Source organism: Mirounga leonina, unplaced genomic scaffold, assembly GCF_011800145.1.
Source record: "Mirounga leonina isolate KUSES-001 unplaced genomic scaffold, KU_Mleo_1.0 Mir_129, whole genome shotgun sequence".
Classification (NCBI taxonomy): Eukaryota; Metazoa; Chordata; class Mammalia; order Carnivora; family Phocidae; genus Mirounga; species Mirounga leonina.
The window spans coordinates 15,459,538-15,482,328 of record NW_023270323.1 but is presented as its reverse complement, the minus strand read 5'-3'; the positions used below and the strand labels follow the sequence as shown (position 1 = coordinate 15,482,328).

At 38.2% G+C, this 22,791-nt stretch overlaps 1 protein-coding gene across 4 annotated transcripts in view; it reads right to left on the bottom strand.

Annotated features, from left to right (window-relative positions):
* The window catches only part of RASGEF1B (RasGEF domain family member 1B), a 555,855-nt gene that overhangs the window by 506,608 nt on the left and 26,456 nt on the right, over positions 1 to 22,791 (bottom strand). The window contains exon 2 of one of the 4 annotated variants that reach the window (XM_035004688.1): positions 19,099 to 19,169. The exons of 1 other annotated variant lie outside the window; for it this stretch is intronic. The gene's annotated coding sequence lies outside the window, so the exon portion shown is untranslated. Of the gene's footprint in view, positions 1 to 19,098; positions 19,289 to 22,791 lie in introns of those variants that run through there. 2 more of the 4 variants (XM_035004689.1, XM_035004695.1) reach the window with 2 other exon arrangements.

Genomic DNA, 22,791 nt, shown 5'->3' with positions numbered 1-22,791 from the left:
CTAATTATGGATACTGAAAAACTAACAAAGCAAAGGGAAAATGCAAAACTGTTCCAACTATGTCAAAGTAATACTAATTAGAATAAATGGCAGAAAATAGCATCATGACTAATTGTCACATGTATAATAACTACTAAAAATACCATTAATGTCAGTCATCTTATTTTTCTTTGAAATTTATTTGATTGTAACACCCAAATGTGTTTCCATATAATTAGGCTTCCTCTGTTCGTCTAGCACTGAAACATTACAAAAGGGAGAGAAAATGACAACCACATGAGTGGATACGGTTTAAGCAACTTGGTTTAACTCCAGTCCTTGCCCCCAGCCTAGACCCTTGCCCTGTGGGATTTCCTGTACTGACCTACAGGAAGTCAATTCATGGCTTAAGTAAGTTTTGTATGCACCAAGGGATCTGCACCTTCCACCCTAGGGAGGTAGTTATTTAGAGAAAAAGCAGTTAAAATGTGAAGTTCATCATCAGTGGAAGCTCTCAGGATGACCCAAAGGACCTACTTCTTGCAGAGAAAATAGGACTTTAATTGACAGATTCGATCCCAGTTTCCTCTCTAGGGCCTCCCAACAGAGGTCATGAACTGTGATGTAACTGCATGGTTTCAAACCGTTTTCAATTCAGTTCACACCAGGCCCCCATGGAATGCACTTCAGGCCACCACCTCATTCTACATTCCACTCCCAATCACTCTGTCCCACCTCCCAGCCACCCTATGTTTATGACTTTAATACGAGAAGTTTAAATTGTGTCAATCTCCGTTACTGGTTATGCACCTTTCATCCAGATTACTTGAGTCCTTCCCAAAATTGCTCCCTCTGAGATAAGTGAGTGGGTTCTTTCTACTCGTGTACAAATACAAAGACTCAACTTTCTTGACACAATAATAAACATACTGAGAATCTGATGCGAATTAACCCTTGAAGCTAACCAAGGATCCTGACAGTTCAGAGGTTCTATTTGGTGGTAATATCCTTAAAGTTTAGGGTTGTGTTTTGTTCACTTCTGAATCCCCAGGGCTTAGAAGGGCAGCTGGCATGAGTTTTGATGTGTGATAAATCCTTGTAAATAAATAAACGAGGTATTAAGCACTTTAAAAGCAAATCTCTGCAACAAAACCGTTAGGAAATGCTCCATAAATTAACAAGACGATGACCAAGAAGGATGATTAAAGAGACCTGCTTATAAAGGTATAAGGGACTGGGAACCCCAACTTAGCCAGATTTCATTCCCTGAATGAAAATGAGGGAAAAAAGTGAAAAGAAGAGTTTCTTCTTTTATGCCCCCAGATGTGCTGAGCTGTTTTCATATTTGCTGTGTTTGGCTACTCAGAATCCACCTCTCTCCTCACCATGCAACTCTCCTCACTATGCAACTCTCCTCACCATGCAACTCTCCCATGGCCGCTAGGATTGGTTCAGGGATGATGCAAGAGGCTGAGATTCCACCTAAGCCAATGAGATGTGAGAACTGCTTCTTGAAGGCTTCTAAGAAAGATAGTTCTTTACTCTTCTGTGCCTACTGCTGAGAGTTGTACTGTCTCCTCCTACAGGACATAAGCAAGGAAGCAAGGAGCCCCTAGAAACGGCTAGCAGCTGTCTTACAACCACAAGGGAGGCCAGTCTTAGGCTAAAGCAGTCCTAACAAAAACAGAGAAGAGAAAGGTTGAGACAAAATGATGGTATCAGTGAACCACTGGCTCCAACCTGACCTGGAGCCTGACCTAACTCTGTGACTTCTCAGTTACATGAGCTAATAAACACCTCATTGATTTAGGCAAGTTGAGACTGGTTTTCTGTTACTTGCACATGGCTAAAGCCAAATTCACTGAATTGATCAAGTCAGCTCTTAATAAGTTGCCATGTCCTCACTGAGTTGAAAAGCTTTAAACACATCAAGGTTAAGAGACCCACTAGGAGACTTTCAATGCAGTAAAAGAAGTGAGAGAATGCAAAAGCCTCACCATTTCCCAGCCTATGCCCTCACCTCTAGCCATGTCAGCCTCCTTGGATTCCTTCAGGCATTTACTTGCACTCCTTATATGTTAATTATGTTCAAGCCAGTGTCTACAGAAGGAACAAAAACACTGTCCCTACTCTCTAGAATTTTACAGATAACTATAGAACGTATAAAGGTAAAAATTCAGAAGTATTTAAAAATTTAATAATTATGACAAAGTATTAATACGGTGGATTTCCCCCATAAGTTGCCTTTAAAGACCACATTTTTTTTTAACCAATTACAGCTTTGATTTTAAAATAAGTTCACAATAGAGGCACCTGGGTGGCTCAGTCAGTTAAATGTCCAGCTCTTGATTTGTGCTCAGGTCATGATCTCAGGGTCAAGAGATAGAGCCCCGCATCCAACTTCTCACTCAGCACAGAGTCTACTTGAGATTCTCTCTCTCCCTCTCCCTTTGCCCCTCCCCCCAAATCTCTCTAAAATAAATAAATAAATCTTTAAAAAACAATAAAGTAAGTTCACAATAAACGAAATATATTAACAATACGTGCCACAGCATGGTTTGAAATCTAACAAAATAATATCTGTGAAACCTTTGTGCAACACAAAGCACCATGCATGCATGTAATGTTTTGTAAATAATAATAGCCAACATTTATTGGATGTCTACTGTATGCAGTATGCTGGCACATACTTAGCACTTTGTATACATCATCTCAATCTCCACAACAAATTATTGTTCTTGTTTTACAGATGAGGATGCCAAGGCATAGAGAATGTAATTGACTTGACCCAATTCATACAGTGAGAAAGCGAGGAGTTAAGACCTAAATCAGGCAAGCTGACTTCAAATCCTGGGTCTCTCAAAGTGTATTAGTGTGTTAAAAGATTTCATATGGTAGTCAGAATAATGGTCCCCCAAAGATGTCCATGTTCTACTTTCCTGAACCTGGGACTACCGTCAGGTTACACAGCAAAGGGGAATTAAAGTTGCTGATGGAATTAAGATTGCTAATCAGTTGACCTCGAGATTTGAAGATTATCCTGGATTATCCAGTAGGGCCCAGTACAATCACAGCAATGACAGAAGCAGAAGTCAGAGTGATGCAACATGACAAAGACTCAACTGGCCATTGCTGGTGGTGAAGATGAAGGAAGGAGCCATGCGCCAAAGTATAAGGGCAGCTTCTAGACCTGGAAGAGTCAAGAAAGCATATCCTCTCTTACAGAGTCCAGAAAGGAATGCAAGCCTGCTGGCACCTTGATGTTAGCCCAGTGAGATACATTTTGGGACTTCTGATCTCCAGAACTGAAATACAATAAATCCGTTTTGTTTAAAGCCACTAAGTTTATGGGAATTTGTTACAACGGCAACAGGAAACTAATACACAGAGTATGTGTACATTTTTGCATCATTCAGGTAGAAAGATGAATAAAAGGAGCTATCCCCAATATACCACTTTAAAAAGGGGTAACAAAATCTAACCCCATAGGAAAAGAAGCATTGGCCTTGGAGACACCAGAGTCTGGTTCACACAGATAAGCAACTAAATTACCTGGGCCAAGTTACCCAAACTCTCCGAGTTTCCTCCTCTGTAAATCAAGGATCATTACTTCTCATAGGGCAGGAGTAAGGACCAGGAGAGAGTTACTAGAAAGAAGCTAAAACAATGCTGAGCTCTCACTGCAGAGTTTCCTGCCCATTTCTTCCCTTAAACGCCCAAGGGAACACAGAGAAAAAACAAGCTCATCTTAGGAAAAAGCTGTATGTTATGAATATTAAGGATATCAAATAATTTAAACATCAGTGTAATTTGTCAAATGGAAATGGTGTGTCATTCTGAAAAAGAAATCTACATAACCAAAATTTTAAGGCAAGAAATTTCTCATCCTAGTCTCATTCTGGATTTTGGGTCTTTCTCTCTCTCTCTCTCAATCACTCTCTCTCTGCAGGGATCAAGTTAAAGTAAAAAGTAGTACAAATAAAAAGAAGGATGCAAACAGGTTGATTTATGTTCATTTTGCTGAGCAAATAACTAGCACTGCTTTCGTTACAGAGGCTACTTCTCAAGAGGAATATATATTTTTAAAACCGCTTTCTCTGGGGCTTCGATTCTGATCTGCATATCAAGGTTTTACCCTTTCCCCCGGTGACCCATTTGTCTGAGGGAGGCATTCAATTAGATTGCCAGAGCAAATTGATTCAGTATTGACCAGAAGAGGCTTCTCACTTGAAAGACGTATTACACAGAGGTGGAGCTGTCACTGCCACAGGTCAATACTCCAAGAGCAAGGGCCCAGATGATTCAGGAATATGAAATGAGGAAGGGTCCTCCCTGGGCATTTGGAGCAGAAAAGCCCCCCCTTTCTCTTGCAAAATAAATAGCATGAGAGTGAGAAGCTCAATAAAAGGTGTTTTCATAAAGGCAGGAAACTGATGCCCATTCTCTGATGGTAGAGAATGAGCAAATTCCCTTTAGTGGGAATAAGGAAAATGAGAATAAAGCAATAAGGCAAAGCTTTCTTGGCCTCAAGAACCAAAACTGGGATTTGAGGTTTCGGTAACCTTATCCTCAAGGTCATTGCTCTTCAGTGAAATACCTCTGCTCTTTTCAAGTGCCCTGGCCCCATAGGCCCTTTTCTGTGGCCTTGCCTCTCCTTCCTCCATGGACTGCAGCCATAAAGCCCAGGCCTGACCAATTTATCAAAACTCTTTCTTCACACCCTTCACACATTTTGTTCATGTCTATAAACAAAAGATAGATACTCAGTTATTTTAGACAAGAAGTTGTGTCCCCTTACATCTAACGCATGAAAAAGGACTGTACACCCAATGAGATAGAAATAAATGCTAATCAATGATAAGTATGCTTTATGTGGTACTCAAATTAAAGGGCAAGAAGGACACAAGCTTATGGTAGCCAATGCTGGCTTTTAATCTTTGTTATTTCTCAAATGATGGCTTTGATTTGTTGCAATGTTTTATAGCCTTGAATATCTGACAGAATAAATTAAACCCTTTCCAAGAGCCTTCCCTTGATTATCCCAAGTGCCCATTATCGGTAAGATTGTCCTTTATATCCAGCTTGAAAAATCATAAAATTGGCTCCATTAAAACAATTAGGACCCCCCCACACACCTTTGTTTTAAGATTTGTTTTAAGATTTACAGGACTCCTTTTTTATTTACATTTCACATCGTTGGAACAGGGTGACCATTTTTATTGTGTGGCACACATCTTATGTAAGACATGTAGTTTCTAAATGTCACTGGTGAAAGCTGAAATCCATTATCATTTACTCGCAGAAATGAAGCCCATCGTGCTGTGAACTTGCAGAAAAGAATAAAGAGGTTTAAGGCAGAATCTGCATAATCCCAGGCAGAGGCAGCAGCAACAGTAGGCAGAGGGGGGGAAAAAAGGCATCATCTCTGATATGCAAAGCATGGAAAAGAATGGCATATATTACAAATCAGGCTGTCTGAGTGCAGAGGGCCCAAGAATATGCTTAAGTAAGTACACACACTCTAATGAATTGATTCAAGGCTTTGGTGATCATTTTCTGTTTCAAAAAGTTCCTCAGACATATATATGCACAACTCTGCAGTTAAAATACAGCACAGTTCCTTCGATTCTCATTTGGAATCAAATGTTAGATAAAATGAAAAACCCTGCCTTCAACTCTATCTAAAAAGAGCTTCCTCAGAGAATACTTCTTTTCCTTACTATTTCTTTCCAAATAAAATTCTAATATTACTCATATGCCTAGATGAAAAAAACATATTTCAAAGGGTATCTGGGTGGCTCAGTCAGCTAAGCGTCTGCCTTCAGTTCAGGTCATGATCCCAGGGTCCTGGGCTCCCTGCTCAGCAGGGAGTCTGCTTCTCCCTCTCCCTCTGCCCCTCCCCCTGCTTGTACTCTCTCTCTCTCAAATAAATAGATAAAATCCTTTAAAAATATACATTTCGAGTATTCTAGGGAAAACAGGAACATTAAGGATGGTGAGCACATGCCCCAGGTGGAAAGGAGGATGACCTGTAATATTCTAGAACTCTGCTCAAACCAAAAGGATAGATGGGAAAGTGAGTCTCAAAAAATCTGTTTCTCCTAACAATAATTTAATTTCGAATAATGGTATGTCAGCTCAGTAAAATGTTCGACAGCAAATAGAAATTATGTAAAACGCATGGAAAAGAATCCATAAAACATAAAAGCAAAAGAAAACATGGAATTGTGCCTATGCTATTATTACAACCTTGAAAAATTATTTATACCTTTATTAAAAAGGTCATAAAGCACCATAATACATACAGATCTGATGACAATAGTTATTTTTGTGTAGGAGAGTGGTAGCGTTAAGAGAAGATGTTTTCTTTATCTGTCATTTCTAATATTATTACAGCAAGCACATATTGCTTTTTAATTTAAACTTTTAAAAATGTTTTTATTTTAAAGATCGAAAAGGCTGAAGACTCTAAACTCCGTCTCCAACTTTTCTGTAGGAAAAATTATTTTCTCAAAGCACAGGATTCAAAGACCCGAAGAAAATACTACTGATTGGGTATGAGTATATCTGCTGCCCAGTGTTTGCTCATCATGAATTTCTTAAATTAGCAAAGGCCATGCCTGCTTGGGAAAACTTGGGAAGAAAAAGTAAGAGCACCCAAGAAAGGAAAGTATCAGGTACAGCTGGACCCACTGAACTTTCTAGCACATTTACACAGAACATTGATACAGTTCAAGACATGACACCTCAAAATATTTTAGGCTGAAGAAAGTTGACAAATATCATGTGCAGGAAGGACTTTCTTTCCCCTGAAGAAGGTCATAAAACCTTCATGTGGGTGGTAGGTTCACTCTACTGGGAGGGAAAGAACATCTTTATTTCTAAGATGGAGGGACGTCAGAGGAATCTGAGCAAACAGGGCTTGTTTCCTCCCAGTTTCCTACACCTAGTTCATACCCTTTTTTGTCCTCTCATGCTTTTCTGCAACTTTTCACTCTTTGTCAATCCTCGCGTAAAAGCACTCAGGGTTAACCTGAGTCTTCAGGTTTTCATTTCGTTATCAAGACTGTCATGTCATGCAGAGTCTTGAGAGGTCAAGGTAACACTGGAGGCTTTATTAACATCTGAACAAATGTGAGTGGATGTGCTACTCACAAAACTGAAAAATTAATAACAATTGATTTAGACCAGGTGCCACAGGACACAATGTTGAGCTGCTCTTTTGAAGTTCTGTGGTGTTAATATCTTTTGCACTATCCTCTTGACAACAAAGACCAGAATATCTCTTCAACTGAGACTAGCAGATGTGACAAATCAGGGAAGATTTCTCATCTGGCAAGTGTCTTTTAGGAAATAATCATGGTAAAAGGAAGTAATTTTGATGTTTAAGAAAAAATGTGGAGTTCTTATTTGAGTATCTACATGCAAATTAACCAAAGAGACACAAGAATAAGAAACACTAAAATGAACCACGTCGATATGTAAACAAGATGCCAAAAAGCAGAGAAATCTGATAACCAAACTCTCAATTCGGTGTATTTACAGCGTAGGTTGAATATTTTAAAACTTGAGCTAAATACCTGAACACGTAATGGTAAAAATGGTATACACTTTAAGGATGAGATAAGAAAGCCTACTGATACTTGTTAATGGCAAATCTGCAGAGTAGTAAAATCAACTTTTGGAGGAAGGTAAAAAACATGTAGCTTCTTATTATTATTTGTTTATTAAAATAAAAATGAAAGACAATTCACATATGAAACTACATAATCCTGACTTTTGCAGTATAGTTTTGGTAAAGACAGTAGAATTCACCAAATATCCTATCTGCTCCCTGACATAAGGAAAAAGCAGCCCAAAGCCTGGGCCACGACCAGAAGGACAGTGTCTCAAACCACAGCAGCTTTTTCATGAGCAACTACTCTGTTAAACCACTGAGATTTGGGAGTTATGTGTTCCTACAATATGACCTAACCTAGCCTGGCCTGACTGAAACAATAGTCAAATCTAACTTTTCTTCTGCCTTGCCAGAAAATTGATAATTCAGGGCGCCTGGGTGGCTCAGTCTAGCGTCTGCCTTTGGCTCAGGTCATGATCCCAGGGTCCTGGGATCGAGCCCCGCATCGGGCTCCCCTGCTCCGCGGGAAGCCTGCTTCTCCCTCTCCCACTCCCCCTGCTTGTATCCCTCTCTCTCTCTGTCTCTGTCAAATAAATAAAATCTTTAAAAAAAAAAAAAAAAGAAAATTGATAATTTAAAGAGTGAACAGTGCTAATTTTTTTAACATCTATGAGGAGAAGCAAGGGCTATTCTAAATATTGAGGAGTTTAGTACACATTGTATCAATGGAACTCAATCAGTGTTCCATAGGGAAAAAAAGGGTTCCTTAGTAAAATAAGTATGGGAAAGAGAGATATCCCTTTCCGAGAGATTTAACATGGAAAGCCATCTATTAAAGGCTCTGAAAAGTCCTACCCCAAAGAAATAGGCACAGCTTTGTCCAATGCAGTATTTTGCAAGTGAATGAAAAATATTTCCATCAAAGAGAGCTTGAGAAATGCTGTGTTCTAACCCGTCCCCACAAAAAAAACTGAGTTGCTTACTGACAAAATCTGCAACCAGCTAATATTAAAATTTATTTGCATTCCCTAAGCAAAAATCACCTGGTGAGTGGAGAAGGGTGATAGTCAAGATATTTAATAACAATGTATCCTACACATGGACCAATCAGAATCAACTGCAAACCCTGAAGATACCCCCCAACTTGATACCCAAGCCCCAGACATCCAGTCTTCCAGGCTTTGACTCTTTAATTGCTGCATTGTAGGGAAGTCCAGGGTGCTGAAGGCACCCAGAGGAGAGGTGCTCAGAGCAGTGGCAATATACCAACTGGTATAGTTTATATTTTTGTCTGATACTAATTAAATATCAACTCTGCCTATGGGTAAGTCATAGGTAATTTATTTACTTTAACATTATGATTTGAACATTTCTTCATCTTCAATTGCCTAAAAGGCTTAAGTCCTGTTTAATACTTTATTTCTGAAGACCTTTTATTTTAAGTGGGCGGTCAACAAATTTAACAGGTACTGAAGTCCAGAAAATGTTCATTAGGCATCTCCCAAGTGATAGGCACTGTGGTAGGTGCTTTCATAAAATTAAACAAGAAAACATGTTTTCTGTAGCTCAGGACATGTTAAGACATTTAATTAATACATACTTGCAGACTGAAATATTAATAATACAATAGTCTAGCTGGATATTTGGCAAAGGTAGTTTGAGAAAAAAAAATTTTAAGTCTCTTTCATTGTAAACTGAAACTAAAGACATAGCATGAAAACCTATCTTTCCTTGTATGGAAAACTTTTTGGCTTTGTTAAAAGAGTATCTGAACATAAATCTTTTACAGGTAAAAGAGGCTTACCGAAAAAATATTTTTAAAGGTTATCTTAGTCATCAAAACATAACTGTGCCAGAGGATTCTTTAGAAATTGATTCTCCTTACCACCTGGCATCAAGTCATTGAACTATGCTTTCAATAAGAAGCATTTTTTAAAATTTGGGAAGGTTCTGGAACATTATAACATGAGTTTGGAATGAAGTGAAGTGGGAATCAATTCAGCTAATCTTCTACATCTCCTTGACAGCCAAAAATTCATATCTATCTACTCACAAGATATTTTAAACCCTGTGCTGGATTCAAACATCCAAGAAAATGTACTATTCATACGACACTTCAGGACCCTACTCTAAACAGAGTCCTTTAGGTAGCTGAGCTGATCAATAATGACCTAAAACATTTCTCAAAAACCTCAGCCACTACCAAATTTAATTTATGTAAATGAAGAACCAACGAAGATTGATCCAAGAATCATTCCTGGCTTTGAGAAAAAGCTGTCATCAGTGTTTGCTTCTATATCCTTTAAAAGGAGGGCAGAGATTTGAGGCATTATTCCAGAGAAAGAGGAGTCCTGGATTTTACCAAATAGGAATTCATTATATCTTCCATATTTATGCCTGATTCTTTATTTTGTTTACATCTCCTTAAATTCTAATCAGGTTTTTATTTTTCACTCAAATGCCCTGGACAAACAGGGGAAATATCCAATCTTAATGGCTTAGTTCCATGGAATAGTTCTGTTGTCATTTATTAATTCTGAGTTTGTTGGGAGCTTTATTCCACTAGGATTAGCCATAAATATCCCAGTTTATAACTCCTTGGTTGAAAATACAAGGCCAGACCCTGCCATGATAAAAGATGATGAAAAGTTCTTAATCAGTGCATGTGGGATAAGCTAGTCAGATCTGTTGTTCTGCTGTGTTCTATAATTTTTTTCTGTTTAAATTACAACTCAGAGTTCAGGGAGTACTTTCAGATTACACAGAATTAAATTTAAAATTCTAACTTGGGGGCACATCCCTGACATAATTAGCAGTTAAAATCAATACGGACCCCTATTGTTAAGTGATTACTGAGATAATCCTCAGCTCTAATGCAATATGGTGGGTGAGGTAGTTTCCACTTATGTAATTTATTCTCCATTGTGAATTATTTTCCTTCAGTTGGATTTATTTAATACAGTGCTGCTTTATACCCTTTAAAAAGTGTCAAGCAAACATAGTGTACCTATTTACATAATAAATCAATAGTTCCATCACCATTTATTAATTCTGAGTTTGCTGGGAGGGACTGGAATGTTAATGTGAATTGAATTTCTCACTGACTGAGAGGAAACCAGGAGATAATTAGCTAATATCTTGAAAACCTTTCTATTTTTATTTTTTTATTTTTTTAAAGATTTTATTTATTTGAGACAGAGAGAATGAGAGACAGAGAGCATGAGAGGGAGGAGGGTCAGAGGGAGAAGCAGACTCCCTGCCGAGCAGGGAGCCCGATGCGGGACTCGATCCAGGGACTCCAGGATCATGATCTGAGCCGAAGGCAGTCGCTTAACCAACTGAGCCACCCAGGCGCCCCTGAAAACCTTTCTAAAATGTACGCATTTACTTCCAGTTAAACATGATGCACTGAACACCTTCTCATACTCCACTTTTAGGAAAGTGGGGAAAAAAAATTTAGGAAAAGACAGAAACAAAATATTGGAGAATGGAAAGCAGACAGACAAGTGGTACTGACTTAGCAGACCTGAGGAAAATTTAACCCTAAACTGGTAGTGAAAGAAACCAAGGAACCAACCAATTACTTCCTCAGAATGTTGAAAAGACTTGGTAATTAGAGTTACTAAGTACCTCCAAAAGAGTGGGAAATTGGGCAGGGTTAAACAGGAAGATTGGCTAGGAGTCTGCCTAAGATTGTATGAGATCTCTCGATAAGTTCCCTACCCTGAGGAGACTCTCGATCTGGGAGGTTGTGAACTAGGGGCCACCAGGGACACGGAGAATAAGGGATATGACACAAAAATAGGTGGGGTACATAAAAACCATATATTGAAAGATGAGATTCTCAGCTTCTCATTCACTTTTGCTTCCAGAACTCACATAGCTAGCTTTATACTTCTCTCTCTCCCAACAGGCAAGAGTTTGGGAAATTTCTCTCTGGACGAACACCAGCCCCAGAGAAAGGAGCCATGGTGTCCATGGGGAATTGCAGGACAGGGCAGGGGCAATGAAAGGGCCTGGCCCATTCATCCTACACTAAAGCCCTTCAGTTCACAAATCACACACAGGACTTCCAATCAGAATTTTAGTGCCTCATTCTTCAATGTGAAAAACAGAAAAATTTTTTCAAAAAAAAAAATCTCTCAAAATTTATAGAAAAAATGCAGAGAAAAGGTTTTAAAAAAACCCATCACTAATGTTCTCTGATTGATAAAAGAAGATACTGAACTGAAAGAAATAAGAGAAAGAGTCTATATAAAAGAAGGATTATCCAAGAGAAACTGCACTGGACAAATTAAACAGGCAAGGAAGACTTTATTCAAGATGATTGCAATAGGGATTCAAGACTATTTCACGTAAGGGAGAGAGACTGAGCTCAACTCTGAATACAGTAGGGACTGCTGGGGATTTGTAGCCAACAGGCTGAAATGAGGGAGTCATCAGATGGAAATTTCAGATGGAATACTAAAAGGAAATTTGTTAGGTATGGAAGATAGGAGGCTGAGGAACTTCATTGGATATCAAGCATTGGGGGTGGGAGGAATTCTCACTAAACTGGTTTAGCAGGATTCCTGCTAAAACTGAGCTGGCAGGCCAAAGAAAGCCATCCCCAAAAAGAGATTTCAGCAGAGCCCAACTAAAGTTTGGTCAAGGAGGGAGTCCTTATCATCATTCAGAAATCAAAAATTAGTTCTTGGGAATTAAAAATGATAGAAAATAAAAAATTTTCAATATGAGAATTGGAAGATAATAAGTAAAATAAAAAATACAATAGAAAATGGAAAAGATAAGAAAGAAAATCAGACACAAGTGCTCTTGCTCTTTGCCCAGCCTCTCTACCAGCTCAGTGATGGGCTCACAGGTTCCCAGAGACACAAAAAAACAGGGTCTCTATGGAACTATCATCCCTGGGGGCTGGCCTGCTATTCACAGAAAGTCAGCTACATTCTAGACAGTCAAGCCTGGCTTAGAATGGGTCCAATAATGCACCACAGGTTCCCAGTTCTCACTCTCGGTGTGCAATTTGCTCCCATGCCAACCTCATAATTAAAATATCAAAAAGTCATGATGTCACCCACTAAAGCTCCAAAGGAATGAATTAAATTTTCAAACATTCAAGCATGGCAATTACAGCCTTTCCATACTTCAAGGGTTTGCAGGGTAAATGACCCCAGTTACAGTATTGATTTACTATTTGAAACCTCCCTCCCCTCATTTCCCTTAACCCTTTGTATCAGTTTTCTATTGTTGTGATAAAATACCACCAATTTAGTGGCTTAAAACAATATAAATGTATTATCTACATTTCTGTAGGTTGGAAGTCCAACATGGGTCTCACTGAAGCTAAAATTCAGGTGTCAGAAGAGCTGTGCTCCTTCCCAGAAGCTTTAGGGGAGAATCCATTTCTTTGTCTTTTCCAGCTTCTAGAGGAAGTCTTCAATCCTTGGCTCCTAGTTCCTTTTCATCTTCAAAGCCAACAAGTCTAGTCCTTCTCTGATCACATTGCTCTGATTTCTGCTTCCCTCTTCTACCATGAAGGACCCTGGTGATTACATTAAGACCAGCTGGATATTCCAGGACAATCTCAGCATCTCTGGGTCATGTGATTAGCAAATTTAATTTCATCTACAATTTTAATTCCTCTTTGCCAGGTAACCTAACACATTCATAGGTTCCAGGGATTAGGACATGGACATTTTTGGTGGGCCATTATTATGCCTGCCACATCTCTATTAAGAGTAATTCCAAAACTCTCCCTTTAAAAAGATGTCCTAGAAAGCAAGTAGCAGTAGTAGTTATTTCAAACACTGTTTGTTGAAGTAGTAACAAAAAAATGGTATTAGGCCAACAATTAACTTGTACAGATACTAGTAGCCCATGTCTATAATCTCAAGAAAAGTATAAAAAATAACCATGCACAGGAGCTATGTATGACAGTCAAAAATACCAATCAATTCACTTAAAAGAATTAAGCCAAATTTTAGAGAAAAATAAAAAAAAAACCCACACAAATGCTCCATGGATTGTATGAACACAGTATTTCTCGATTACTGAATCTCAAAGAACCTTGTCAATTTGAACTCAGTAAGCCTTCTAGGCTGGCAAAATGGTTAAATCTCCATGGTTGGGACTCACTAAAACTTGATTTCTACTTCCTGAATTGATGTTAGACTTCTGTTAAATCTGAATCTTTAGTGAGCAGTAGAATCATCAGAGATGCTTGTTAAAAACAAGAATCCCAGATGCTCCCACCACCAGAGACTGTGATTCAGTAAGTCAAGTAAGGGTCCAAGGAATCTCTATTTTTAATGCATGTAACAGGATGTTAAAATGACAGCATCTCTATATCAGTTTCAACTAGGGTGTCATATCAAATAGGATACCAGCAGGAAACAGACGGCACACTGAAGCTGGGTAACGTGAGGAAAGTTTAATAAAGGGAGTATTTACAAAAGGTGAGGGCAGAGTGCAGTGAAATGACAAGGGGTAATGCAGAGCCTCAGGTCTCACCGCAGTAAGGCACCAGTCAACGTCATTAGACCCAGAAAGACAAGGGAAGAGAGCTGTCACCAGAACCAGAAGGAAGAGTCAGGTAGAGAGAACTGCTTGACAAAAGCTATGGCCTTTGTTGAAGGATGCAGGCAGCCCCCAAAAAATCCAGTAGAGAGGGAGCCAAGGAATTACTAACCCAACCCCATGTTCCCCCCTTCTTCCTGGCTTCTTCCCAAACTCCTCATTGTCCAAACTCAGGAGGGAGCCAGAAGGCAAGGGAGCCCCTTTGTGAAGTCATTATATATCACTCTCCGGGGCCACACAAGAGGATGGGTAGAAATGGGGAGTGGGTCTAGAGGGGCAAAATGAAGATATTCTGCACAGGCACCAATATGACAGATATCAAAGTGAGTGTAAAACACACCCATTTACCCTCCCCTTCCACGTGCAGAATTTACAAAAGAAATGTTTCAAACCAGTTCCATGACATTGAATGCTTCATCTGTACAAGGAAATAAGAAGCAGTCCTAAAGCAAGAATTGCTATGGAGCAGACCTCTGAATAAAACCACAAGAGTGGGGAAAAAAACTAAAGCTGTAATCTGCATCCCACATGCCATGCTTAATCAATGAACTGGTTATATGATACAAGAATTCTGAGGCAGATTGTCTGGAAAAAGTTTTTGTAAAACACTGCTCTGGACCATTTAAATCTGCCCAGGTATGATAAAATGGACAAGGAAAAAAGATGATTCATCATGGTGTTCTTATTCTTGGCATTAAGAGTTAAATGGAGTGGTTAAAAACAAAATTTCTAGGTGCAGACCGCCTGTAATAAAACCACATCTCTGCCATTTATTACCCAGGTGATCTTGGGCAAGTTATCTAGCTTCTTTAAGCACCAAGGTCACCACCCATGAAATAAGTATAATAGTAGTACAAACCTCCAAATATTGGTAAGACTAGACAAAATAATCCAGTTTCTTTAGCAGAGTGCCTGGTACACAGTAATACATAGTAGCAGTTTTTAGTAAAAATAGCTAGTAGCTAAATTAGCTAACTAGTAGCTGGTTTTATCATTCAAAATACATTTATAGAGTTATTACTACATACTATATTTAAGAGGTGGTATGCAAATAACCAAATTCTAGTATAACACCCAATTCATCTAAACTCATCCTCTTTTGTTTCCATAAATCATTTGTATTACCCTCAAATACTCAAAACCTGAATAAATACAGAATTTTTTTTTAAGATTTTATTTTATTTATTTATTTGAGACAGAGAGAATGAGAGAGAGCACATGAGAGGGGGGAGGGCCAGAGGGAGAAGCAGACTCCCCACCGAGCAGGGAGCCCGATGCGGGACTTGATCCCGGGACTCCAGGATCATGACCTGAGCCAAAGGCAGTCGCTCAACCAACTGAGCCACCCAGGCGCCCCAATACAGAATTTTGATATATGAGGCTTACTTACTGGTTCTCCTACAAGGAAAGGTGATAGGTTAGTTAGTTAATAGTTGTTTATTAAGAGCTCAGTTTGGATTGGAAGCTATATTAAGTGCAGTGAGAAGCATTACCATTCAAATAAAATATATATGTGCTGAGGGGATGTTGCCCAGTGGCTACCATCAGAGGGAATAAATAGCATTTAATAGAAGACTTCCTGCAGAATTTGAGTTTTGAGCAAGATAAGAATGGAAAGATTAATTCTTACTAACACAGCTGATGTTGAGAGGTTTTTCAGACAGGAGACAATAGCCTGGCAACAGCGGGGAACTAGGGATTAAACAGTCCTAAACTGGGTACCACACTCAGCAAGACTCAAGAGAGGAGCAGATGGGCTGTACTGGGGACAAAGAGGTGAGGTCAGATGAGGAGAATACCTCTTCTTGCTGTAAATCATCCAACTACATTGAAGTGTGCTTATACACAAAAATGTATGTGATCAATAGTAACTTCTACAGTTTCCAAAATGAGGACTTTCTGAATCTCTCTGAAGATTAAGTGAAAATGGTTATTGTAAGGCAAATATAAGTCATTAGTGATTACTGCTATTAAAAGTTCAGCTTTCTCTACAGCTGAACATAGAACACAAGAAGGAACTTCGGGGATTAATTATATTTGCGAGGACTTTAAAAAATTTCTCAGATTCCTATTTTCCTCTCCTGTGAATCAGGTAAAATTGCTAATACATTCACATTTCATGGTCTAACAATACACTCACAATAATGATTCTGCAGAAAATGCCCTTGGAGTGGGATAGATTTGGGGGGATAATTAATTCTGCTTCCTTCCTCTCTCACTTACCCCAGACCACTACCAGCGCTACTTCTAATCAATTTTAAACTTGAACAAAAATCCATAAGGTTGCAAATGACCAGATGACATGTTTATTTCTGCAGTGATTAATTTCCTCAAAAAAAAGAGGGCAAAGTTCCAAAAGAAATTGGATTGGTTTAATTGACACTCTCTACATATGAAACCAATAAAAACGCTAAAAAAAAAAAAAAAAAAAAAAATCTTTTTACCTCCTACATTTCCAACCCAAATGATTTTTAAGACAAAGAAGAATAAGAGATCAGGGAAAGAAAAGAAAGCAAACTCAGCTCACCAAGAAGATTTTTTTAAAAAGTGTTCAACATGGCAAAAGTAAAATTCCTTTATAATTCTGGTGATATTGAATAAAACCAATACCTGAATTTTAAGTAATGGTGCTATATCAGAAATTTTTGAGCAATTCTCATGTTTATAGGGCAGAAGAACAGAAATTGACATGTGGCATATCTGAAATGCATAAAAATGATATATATACACTGTCATCATATTTGCAAATTAAATAATAAGGAAGTAATGTATCCTAAGCCACAGATAGACACATCCAGAAAAATTAAATGCCTGCATTAAAGAATCCCACCAGCAAGCTACCTCCAGCTAAGCTAGTTTTTTTTATCACAATCTAGTTTCCATTTCATTAACCTTTGGGTCAAAGCTTCCAGAAAACTGTTGGCTATATCTCAAATGAAGAGATAAATGTGAAAAATAGACTGATGGGGAGGAATTCTGGGACTATGATGGCAGCCACGATGTAGTTTTTAAATCTCCCCCAAAGGCCCCCCATAAAAACAGACAGAGCAACTAGGAGAACAAAACCAAAAACTCATGAGCAATATTAACATCAAATGGTGACAATTAAATGATAAGATTTCCCCAGGAACCTGACAATTTGAGTGGATGGGGGTAAACCACGAGCAGCCACAAGACCCATTTGTTATGCCATGTAGGAGGAGAGAGAAAAAAGCAAAGGGTATATCTGATGAATCTGAGAACAGGAAAACCCAAAAATTGTCAACAAGTGCTTACTGGAAAGCACAGTGGATCAATGTGAGGACAGTGGCTGAAACTCAGAACTCAGGGCATTCCTATTTATAGTGCAAGAAGTTTTCAGTAAGGTCTGAAGGGGCTGAGGGAGCTGGGTCCCTACGAACTCTCAAAATCAACCAGCCAAAGCTCCCTCCCAGAATGAAATCCACAGAGGATAAACTGTTGGGAAAAGATGCCAACTTGAACAGGACAGGGATAACAGAGACGAAAAAAGAAACAATCCAGGTAAAAAGTGGGGAAGAGAAACACACATAAATAGAGTTAACTTGGTCAAGGTCATCTGGTCAATCCAGCATGGCTATTAAGATGAACCCAGTCATCCAAATCTAATGCTTTTTCAAATTTTACTCAGATGTCTATTATCATGTAGGCTAAGACTGAGAATACTAAATAAAATGAAGCTTAAGAAATGAACAGAGGAATGGTACACTTAAATATAGTTTTTTAAGCTATAAGAGTTGATGAGGAAAAAAAGTTTTATGTCAGAAGGCTGAATGCCACAAAATAGCTTCATGTGACTGCCATTCTGCTTCATAATATAACATAATGGCACCAATCATTTATTGAAGGTTCAGTCATTGCCAGGCTTTATTCCAGGTACTTTATATGAATGATCTCACTTAATACCGACAACAACCACCATTATCCCCATTTTCAAGATGAAGAAACTGAGGGGCGCCTGGGTGACTCAGTCGTTAAGCGTCTGCCTTCAGCTCAGGTCATGATCCCAGGGTCCTGGAATCGAGCTCTGCATCACGCTCCCTGCTCAGGGGGAAGCCTGCTTCTCCCTCTCCCACTCCTCCTGCTTGTGTTCCCTCTCTCACTGTGTCTCTGTCAAATAAATAAACAAAATCTTAAAAAAAAAAAAAAAAAAGATGAAGAAACTGAAACTAAGAAAAGTAACTGGTCTAAGGACACAGTTAATAAATGACAGAGCCAGAATTCAAATCCAGATCTGCTTGATTCAAAGCCTATTTATGTAACATCTGTTTATTATTTACAATAAAAACTCATATAGTAAAATAAGATGATGTTGAAAATTAAAACCTGGTATTATATTAACAAACAACACATTCTAAAATGACCAAGCTTTGTATTTCACTGTATCTCTTAATAGTTTCCATCTAAAAGATACAGATAAGCAAAAAGAATTCCTTGAGGTAAATAGGTAGACTGGTACCTTAAAATAGCCAACAACAGAAGTTTTGTTCATTCACATCTCCATAGGTCTTTTGTGACAAAAGAAGGACTCTTTCTGACTGCAGGGATAGGATACTCCCACTGTATATATCCAAATCCTACTTAACCTTCGAATACCAGTTCATTCCCTTTTTCCATGTACTTTTCTCCTATCACTCTGGAAATTATTTCTACTTTTACTTAATTCCTACAGCTATACTTATTGCATGTCAGCACATTGTTTAGCATATAATTATTTCTTCAAGAGTATTTGAAGTATCAGAGACCAGATTTACCCTCCTACCTGAAACCACCAAAAACCAACCAACCAACCAACAAAATACATAAAAACAATGGTTTTCAACACACTGGATAGCAAGCAACAAAGCACAGTGCTCCCTGGGAGACAAGAAATAAGGTGAAGCCCCCATTTGTGCCAGTATACATACCTGCCTTGATTGAGAGAGTTTCCAGGCTGCAGCCCAGAGAGAGGGAATCCAGGGGAAATCCAGCTGACTCCCTGAGATGAAAGGACAGAGCTGAGAGTCTGGGGAGACCGAGGCAACTGAAATTTGTACAACAGAGTACCAAAAAGGAAAAACTTGCACAGAAATAGAACTCCAGAGATCCTCAGAGGATCTCTCTAAAAAAATTCAGCAGGGAACTGATTTGAACATGAATGTGAGAAAATGAGCTGAAGCTGGGGAAAGAACAACCTGAGAGGATTAGAAAGAACAGTACATAGAGCTCACCTAAGACTGGGAATAGTGCCTGTTCCCACAAAGCAGGTGAGGAAACATCGTAATGCATGAGTCACTGAGTAGGGTGCTTGGAAGAGTGTTGCCTCAGAAGTAAGGAATAATTAGCCTGAGACTAAACACACTTCGAGGTCACCCTAACAAATTTTTTTAAATAATAAAGCACAAAAATAGTTATGGCTACCTCAAATGTCCAGCACTCAAAAAGGCAATGTCTGGCATCCAGTCAAAGATTATCAAGCATGCAAGGAAGCAGGAAAATACAAATCTTAATGGGGAAAAAAATCGATCAATGAAAATTGGCCCAGAACTGACACAAATGTTAGAAGGACATTATAGTAGTTACAACTATATTTCATATTTTCAATAACTTAGTAGAGACAGGGAAGACATGAAAAAGACCCAAACTAAACTTTTAGAAATGAAAACTGCAATGTCTAAAAGGAAAAATACACTAGAAGTGATTAATGGCAGATTAAGTATATAGAAGAAAATATTATTAAATTGAAGACATACTAACAGAAACTTTCCACAATGAAACATAAAGGGAAAAAAGAATTTTAGAAATAAATGGAAAATCAATGAGCTGTGGAACAATTTTGAGAGGTCTACTATGCATATATTGGAGTCCTGAAGAAGAGGAAGCAGGAAATTAAAAAATTTTTTGAATAAATATTTGATGAAAATATTAACCCACAGAACCAAAAAGCTCATTAACCTCAAGCAAAAGAAATATAAGAAAATGACACCAATACACACCATAATCAAATTATTCTAAACAATGATAAAAAGAAAAAAATTTAAAGCAGCCAGGGAAACAAAGACACATTACATAGACAGGAACAAATATAAGGATGACAGCAGATTTCCCATGGGCAACAAGGTACAGGAGAAGACAATGAAGCAATATCTTTAAAGTAATAAAAGAAAAATATGTCAATATGATTGCTTACATAGAAAATAAAACAGAATCTACAGAAAAGCAACTGGAACTAAAAAGTAAGGTTTACAATGTTGCAGGATCAAAGATCAACATACAAAACCAACTGTATTTTTATATACTCCCAATGAACAATTAGAAATTAAAATTCAAGGGGTGCCTGGTGGCTCAGTTGGTTGAGCATCTGACTCTTGATTTCAGCTCAGGCCTTGATCTCAGAGTCATGAGTTCAAGCCCCATGTTGGGCTCCACACTGGGCATGGAGCCTACTTAAAAAAAAAAAAAAAGAAAAAGAAGAAATTAAAATTCAAAAAACAATGCAATTTACAATAACATTAAAAATATTAAATACTCAGGGATAAATCTGATGAAAGATGACCCCAGATGCCTCTTCTTCTTTTAAAGAGTTTATTTTTTAGAGCAGATATAGGTTTACAGTAAAATTGAGTAGAAAGTACAGAGTGTTGGAGCACCTGGGTGGCTCAGTTGGTTAGGTGTCTGCCTTCGGCTCCAGTCATGATCCCAGGGTCCTGGGATCGAACCCTGTGTCAGGCTTCCTGCTCAGCAGGGAGTTTGTTTCTCCCTCTCCCTCTGCCACTTCCCCTGCTTGTGCTCTCTCTCTGTCAAATAAATAAATAAAATCTTAAAAAAAAAAAAAAAAGGAAGTACAGAGTGTTTTCATAGACAACTGATTTTTAACAAAGATAAAAAAGCAATTTGGGGGCACATAGGTGGCACAGTCAATTAAGTGCCCTACTCCTGTTTCCAGCTCAGGTCATGATCTCAGGGTCATGAGATCAAGCCCAATGTCAGGCTCTATGCTCAGTGTGGAGTCTGCTTGGGATTCTCTCTCCCTCTCCCTCTGCCCCTCCTGCTCATGCTCTCTCTCTCTCTCTCTCACTCTCTCTAAAAAAAGGGAATAAATAAATCTTTAAAAAAAATTTTTAAAGCAATTTGGTGGAGGAAGGATCATCTTTCAACAAATGGTGGGAATAATTGCATATCTGTATGCAAAAAAAAAAAGAACTTTGGTCTATGCCTCACACTATGTGCAAAAAGTAACTCAAAATGGATCAATGACCTAAATGTAAAATGTAAAACAGAAATTCTACAAGAAAATATAGGAGAAAAGTCTTCGTGACCTTGGATTAAATATTTCCTAGATATACCAAATGCATGATCAATAAAAGGGAAAACGGTAAATTGAACTTCATAAAAATTAAAAACTTCTTCTTGTCAAAAGAACCGCTAAGAGGAGAAAAAGATAAGCCACAGAGTGGGAGAAAATACTTGCAAATCATTTATCTGATAAAATAATTGTATCAAAAATAAATAAAGAACTCTCAAAACTTATTAAGAAAAATATCAAAATGGGCAAATGATTTAAACAGACATTTCACCAAAGAAGATATATGAATGGCAAATAAGCCCATAATAGGATGTTCAACATCATTAGTCATTAGCAAAATATAAATTAAAGCCACATGAGATACCTCTACACACCTATTAGAGTGGATAAAATTACAAGGGCTAACATACCAAGTGCTAATGAAAATATAGAGGACCTGAAACACTCATACACTGCTAATGGAAATGTAAAACCAGCCAACCACTTTGGAAAACAGTTTGGCAATTTCTTAAACAATAAGCATACACCTACCAAATGATCCAGCCATTCCACTTCTAAGCATAACCCAAGAGAAATAAAAGTGTATGTCTACTTGTCCATGAATATTCACAGCAACTTTAAGAGCCAAAAAACTATAAACAATCCAAATGCCCAATGACAGGTGAATGAATAAACCAGTTTCGGCATATCCATACAATAAAATACTCTCAAAAAAATACAGAATGAACTATTGATACACACAATAACATGGATTGATCACAAAATAATGATAGACAAGCAAGACAAAAATGAGTAAAACTCTCAACACAGAAAGAATACACAGAAACACCAATCTCTGGGTGTTTTCCCCCCGAAAGAGGTATATTTGCATACTTTAAAAGCTGCTGCCTAACGGTCTAGCTTCCAGTCAGCCTAAATCTAGGTGCTAATGGAGATCCTCCCCTTTAGGAAAATAACAAGTCTTGGCACATGTTTACCTACTGGCAGCCACTAAAAATAAAGTAGGCTGCTTGGACCATCACCAAGGTTTGAGAGACAACCAAGAGCTACAGAGTTGATAGTAAGGTTCCATCTCCTACACAAGGCCATTCCTTCAAGATGGAGAGTTGGCTGTTTTACATAATGCATAGAAACCAACACAGAGATCAAAGAAAATTTTAAAAAAAAAAGATGTAAATATTTTTCTTTGATGCAAAACTCCAGAAAATGCAAACAAACAAAGACAGAAGACAAATCAGTGGTTGCTGGGGACAAGTGGGAAAATTATAAAAGAGTACAAGAAAGCTTTTGGGAGTGATGGATATGTTCATTATCC